This window comes from Microcebus murinus, chromosome X (genome assembly GCF_040939455.1).
Source record: "Microcebus murinus isolate Inina chromosome X, M.murinus_Inina_mat1.0, whole genome shotgun sequence".
Taxonomy (NCBI): domain Eukaryota; kingdom Metazoa; phylum Chordata; class Mammalia; order Primates; family Cheirogaleidae; genus Microcebus; species Microcebus murinus.
Window position 1 is genome coordinate 85,014,062 of NC_134136.1, and position 6,988 is coordinate 85,021,049.

Genomic DNA, 6,988 nt, shown 5'->3' on the forward strand with positions numbered 1-6,988 from the left:
GAGAAGCAACAAAAAGAATATTATTTTCCCTAAATTCAAATGCTGTATTTGAGAAAATTTTTAATATTTGATAAAAATAGTGGGAAACCCATGGTTTCTCATCATCAACACCATCAACATCTTGGACAAGATCCTTCTTTGTCATGGAGTCTGTCGTGTACATTGTGGGATTCCTAACAGCACCCCTGGCCTCTTCCCACTAGATGCCAGGAGCCCCCTCCCCAGCTGTGACAGCCAGCTTTGTCTCCTGACATTGCCAAACGTCCCCTGGGCTCTTGCCAGTTGAGAACCACTGATGTAGCCAATCCCATGTTACAGATATTAAAATGTAATAGTTTGTTAGTTCTAGAAAAACCAAATGAATAAACAAACATGTCCTTCCACTGAAACGGCAATGCATAACCACACACACACAAAACAGACACAATACTTCAAAATGATGCTCTGGATGTTGTTTGGGATTTGAAATTAACCAATATGGAAGTTCTCCATTTCTTCTGCTATTCCACCTCTCCTCCGCTCTCCTATTCTCTTCGTGGTGGAAGTTCATATAGGTTTCTTCCTTTCTAATTCCATCTCTCTTCTCACAGTGCTTTTTTATTGTACCTCTCTGGCAGAAAGTTAAATAATATTCACCCACTCAGTAGCTATCCGAGCCTCTAACTACATTTCACACACTGGTCTAGACACGGAGATACAGTAACAAACCACATAAAGTCTCCACCCTCTTAAAGGTTACTCATTCATACCCAGAAGCGGCTACATCATTCCATAGCACGTTTGGAAGATGCAAATGCAGCCTGCATTTCCCTATCGCATGAGCTCCTCTTTTGAACAAATGTTCAGCTTATGAACACTTATGGCTCAAAAGAATGCTAAGAATGTGATTTTTAAAAAAATGTTGAACTTGCCTACCCAGGTATGTGAGTACAGGTGAATCCTGTTAACACTTTGCTGTGATCATTTTGTAACCAGCCATTATATTGCACATCATTTTGAGTTATTTGACAGACATGGCTGGTGTCGTGTTGAATAAGTTGAAAAGCAAAGAATGTTGGGCTCCCTCCCAGTGACACCAATATGGGGTCTTAGGCCGGATGTCATCATCTGTCCCTATCATCAATGCAGGTGATCTAAGGGATGCAGCCCAGTTTTCGTCAGCCTCATCAGAGAAGGGGCCCACTGGGGCCATCTTCAGGGGTGGGCCACATGGCTCAGTCAGCTGCTGTGACGGCTGAATGTTCCAAGTAGCAACCCCCTGAGGATCAGTGAAATAAGACAAGGTTCGTCAAGGAGAGTCTTGGCCAGAGCTGGGAGAACGGCCTTGAGTCCTGTCCACTTCAGGCTCTGTCTGGCTAGCGGTGAAGTGGAGGAGCCATGACTACACAGCGGACTCCACTGGGTTTCACCTCAGCCAAACCGTGGGTGAACCAGACCTTGGCATTTAGGGGTGTTGAGGAATGGTTGAAGTGTGGCTCATAAAATTATTACTTTATTGTATCACCCAATATTTCTATATTAAAGACAGAAATGATTTCAGGACCTTTGCAGGGCTTTGCCCTGAAGGAATATGCGAACTGGTTAGTTTGCATATCATAAGGTCACCTCAGCAGGGTGTCTCAAGGTCCAGTTGGGGCTGTATTTCATGAGATGCCATATCTCAAACCCGTGGCACCCTCCTGTTCTTGAAAGACAAGAGAGGTAAATACTTGGTGCCATAGAATGGGAGCTGGAATAATGAGTGCCTAGACCAAGAGGACCACATGTTCCTGCTTTCTCCTGACTGTCTCAATCCGCAATAACTAGATAAGAGAAATATGGAGCCACTATATCTCTGTGTTACCCCTCTGTTAACCGATAGCTATCTCTTAGAACTTAGAAGTTAGTCCTTGAAAGGTTTTGCAACCATTTGTTCACATAGATAGAATAGATTAAGGAATTTTTAGAAGCCCTTTGAAAAAACTTTTAACCCAAAACGAAGTTATTATTATGTATACCTGTTACCCCTGGCAACTGAACTACCTGTTATTATGTAAACATATTACCCCTGGCAACCAAACTACCTGTTGTCATGTAAACATGTTACCCCTGGCAACCAATCATGTAAACATGTTACCCCTGGCAACCAAACTACCTGTTGTCAAGTAAACATGTTACCCCTGGCAACCAAACTACCTGTTGTTATGTAAACATGTTACCCCTGGCAACCGATAACTAATATCTGTTGTTATAAAAACCTATGTGAAACTCCGCTCCTGGCCTCACAACTGATGGGGATGTTGGGGGGGGCACCCCTGAGTACCCTCGCTTTACCTAATTTCTTTACATAAATCTATAAAACTATACCTTCGTCTCTGTGTATTCTTTTATTCCCATTATTCTACTTCCTATTATTTTCTTGTCCTCTGCAACAACCTGTATGTAAAGGACCCGATTTCTCACAGGGAGAAGCAGCTGATCCCCCCACAAGGGCAACCTCGGGGAGTTGAGGCTCCCATTCACCCTGGGGAAGAGCAGGAGATGAAGTTTCCCCAAAAGCGTAACTGCTAAATGTAACGCCCAGATGCCCCAGAGCAGGTAGCTGCCTTCCTAATTTTCCCATTCCCATCAGACAGCCGGGGCTATTGTGCCCTTTCCCACTGTGTCAGTCACTGAGTCGGAGTTGATACACCCGAGACAGGAACATCAGGCCAGAGAGGAACAAGACCTCCACAGATCAGGTGTTCAGCATTGGCAATAGCCCAGTAGCAAGCTAACAGCCACTTTGCCAACGGTGTTCCTGACAGGTGTATCAGGGAAGCAATACATCCCAAGCCCCTAGAGGCACCCAGGCCAGGGGGAAGCAGCTTCCCTTTGGCAGAGACTCTACCTGACAAGTCATTCATCAGCCATAGAGATCGCAACTCACATGGGGCCTTACTGTTGTGGACCCTGAAGGCACTAGCAATTCTGCAGGCGGCTCTTCATGGCTGAGAGAGTCCCCCTACCCCGACGTTCAAAGTACAAGGACATACAGCACATAATGCATCAGTTTCTACTACATATTCACTTGTAGAAGCAACAAAAACAGTGCATTGAATTGGCCCACAGAGCCCCCCCCCCCACACACACAGGGCACTCATATGCCACAGGGAACCATGTTCTCCCCCAAATTGGCTGAATTGGAGAGTTCCCTGATCACATAGAACCGGGCAGGATAGCGACTTGGGAGTCTGTATACAGCAAAGTCATAATAGTTTGAGTGGTTCTCCTGCACAAAGTTTCCCAGCACAACTGGACAGATGTGCATAGTCTTCAGCTCTGCTTGGGGACGGGGAGTCTTAGCTCCAGCCTTGCTGTTGGAAGTGGCTGAGGCTGGCTGGAGCCTGAGGGGGGAATGAGCTATGGAGGGAGAGAGAGTAGATCCGCCCCACTAGGTAAGGCATGTTTACTTCTGCTTTGGCATGGCCTGGCAGAGGCCTGGCTTTGCCCGCATGATTAAACATTAAACGCAGTTCGCAAAACTCCTTTGAAGAGGTGGACGCCCACTACCCAGTGTGTGCAGGACAGGTGAAGAGGACTCCCCTGCTTGGTCTCTGGCCAAGAGCCACTGTGGATGCTCTTGCTTGAGCTATGAGATATATTTAAATTTTAAAGAGGTCAATATGTGTGAAAAAAAAATAGGTGTCTCAGTAAAGATAAAATACGCAGCTCGTAGTTTGGTTATGAGGCTTGAATGCATGAACCTTACCCCGTGTGCATGGACGTGGGCCGCAGTGAGCAGCACTCCGTGCAGTTGTCATGGAAACCCAACAACGCCCCTGCTCTGCTCTATGGCCGGCTTGGTTCATCTGTACTGCCACCTTCCACGGTGACAGAGGAGACTATAACAGGACAGAAGCCACATGTTCTCATGTGATGTTAAAACCCCACTTAGAATGAAAAATAGGCCAAATAGCTCTGTAAAATAAAGGAAAAATGAGCTGAATGGTCAATTCTCTTCAAGAACCTTAAACTGGATCCACGATTTCTGACATGGTGCTCTTCTACTCCCCTTGCCAGTCCGATGCTCACTGCTGCTGTGCCCAGCCACAGCCGGGCTGGACTTGCTGCGCACGCTCTCAATGTGTGGCCCTCATTTACTTCCATTCGTGCAAGATTTTTAAAAGCAGTTCTAGAACCATCATCTCAGACTTTACAGTTACATTGACTGACTGTATTGGTTTTTATTGTTCGTGCCGAATGAGTAGTCTAGTAAATATGAAATTGCGGTGAAAAAGAAATGTTTGGTTCACAACAGAGTAATAAAACTGGAGACATAAAGATGTTGGTACATTATCGTTAGCTGGGGTGCCAAGACTAGCACACACATCAACATGACCCAGTAGGAAGGAGTAAAATAAAACGCACGGTGCTTTTTATGAGACTGTTATTAACGTGTATGCTTATAACTGCAAAATATGAGACCTGACTTTACAGCTATTTATGATGTGCCGGTACATGGCTTACACTATTTTGGGTTTTGTGGCTGTTACTTATGTTTCTGCATTAAAAAGCTCCATTCTTAACAGGCTATTTACTATTTCTGTCACCATCAACTGGTATGACATTTTAACAAACAGTTAGATGTGGTTTTTCTTTCGTATGTTGTATTTCCTAAGAATAACCAAGTACTTGATTACCTCTTGCAAATACATATGTATATTTTATATACTTTATTTGTTTAATATTCATAAACAGTTAAGTAAAAAGGCCACTAGAATTTTATGAAACTATTAGAAGAGCAGTAGGCTATTAATTGAGGATTCCAAATGTTAGCATTTTGTAGTACTTTTAGCACCTTCTCCGTTTGACTTAATGTTTGTTTTTGTTTTTGAGACAAGGTCTTGCTCTGTTGCCTGGGTAGAGTGCAGTGGCATCATCACAGCTGACTGCACTCATGTTCCTGGGTTCAAGGTGATCCTCCTGCCTCAGCCTCCCAAGTAGCTGGCACCACAGGTGCATGCTACTGAGTCCAGCTAATTTTTCTAATTTTTTGTAGAGACACAGCCTCCCTCTTGCTCAGGCTGGTCTTGAACTCCTCACCTCAAGCAATCCCCCTGCCTTGGCCTCCCAGAGTGCTGGGATTACAAGTGTGAGCCACTGCACCCAGGCCTCTGATATTTGTTAAGGAAGAAATCATAAATTATTGCAATCCCTACTTCTTTGTACTTTGGGATTATCATTTACTATTATCTAGTCTGCAAAGGAAATATCATTATTAGAGTCCTACAGAGGAGGAAATGAAGTCTCAGAGAAATTAAACAATTTTCCCGGTGTACACAGTGGGTAAGTGCAAAACTATTACCCCAACCCATGTCCAAAGTCCATGATTTTGCATTAGACCATACCTACAGACCCCAAAATGAACAAGAAGGTTTAATGGAAGGAAAAAAAGAAATTGGGAGTAAAGGTTAACATTAAAATCTTAATGCAAAAGTAAACATTAAAATAATAATGTCATTCCAGCCAACCACTCACAAGGATCACAGTCTTCCGGATATTGAGTAAATCTGCAGGCCAGAGTCTGGGGGAGTGTTCACTGACTCGGAACGTCTAGAAGCATGGACTCTGGACACGGGCTTGGCTGCTGCATGTGGCCATGATATCATACAGGGATCAGAGGTCAGGAAATCTGCAGGGGGTCCCTGAGTCCAAAACAGGGGTCCCCGAACAACAGCATAGGGGCCAAATCCTGTTGTGAATAAAGTTTTACTGGAACCCAGACACACCCATTCACTTACATGTTATCCGTGGCTGCCTTCACGTTATGAAGACAGAGTTAAGTAGTTGAAACAGAAATCATATGACCTGCAAAGCTTAAAATAGTTCCTCTCTGGTCCGTTATAGAACAAGTTCACTAAACCCTAGTCTACTGCAGAGCAGCTGTCGAGCGGTTGGCACTCCTAGTGTGGTCAAGCCGCTTGCCTGGGCCCCAGTCTGCGTCCTCGTGCCCTGGCTTTCCCAACGATATTGTTTTACGTGGATCCACGACACATCTTCTCCAAACCTCATCGCCCCTCGCACCTGCCCTGACACTGCTCTTTTCTGTTGGCTGCTGTAGTCGCCGTCTCAGGCAGCCCTCCCTCCCACACCTGCCCACCCACGACTCCCCGATGGTGGCCAGAGGGAGGTTGCAGAACACAAAGCGGGTGACGGCTGCCCCAGGCTCCGCCCCTCAAGTCTCCCACCCTTGGAGATTAAGTCCATCCCATCATCCCCGCCCTGCACAGCCTTCCTGACAGGTGCTCTCTGATCTCATCTCACCATTGCTCTGACTGCCCCAGCCCCAGAGCCTTTCTTGCCAATGTTAAAGCTTGTTTCTCCCCCAGAGGGTCAGCAAGTGCTCTTCCCCGCACCGAAGACACCGTTACACCAGACCCTCCCTAGGTTCTCTGGTCCCTGCTCAAACACCCCCATCTCATTCTTTGTGGAAAGGAAAATACGTCCACAAATCCCCTATGTAAAACATAATCAGAGCATAACATACCACTATAAATAACACAACGTGCTTATTGTTTGGTATGTCTCCCTACAGCGAAAGCCCCGTGAGAGCAGAGATCAGTGTCCCTCTGCTGTGTTCCTTGTACCTGCTAAGCCCACAAGCTGTGTCCGCAGGCTCTTCTATGAGCAGGCGTCCAGCCGGGATGGGCCAATGGGGGGCAGTGGCAGGCATCTCCCGGTGGTTGCATCCTTTATATGTTTCTTTATAGCATCCTTTATATCCTTCATAGCACCTCTAGATATGCCAGTCTGGGCTGCAGCTTTCAAGCTGAAGCGTCACCCCTGGGTTTGACTATCACTGCTTCCCACTTGGGCTCTGTCCTCCAAGAGTGTCTCAGTGGCTTTTGGGGTTTGCCGTTTGCCTTGCATTCCATCCCCATGTTGGCTGCTAGCTCTCCCATCACCTTCCTGAATTAAATGTCCTCTCTTTTAAATACTCAGAGTAGTTTTCCTTGGAGATCTTGAA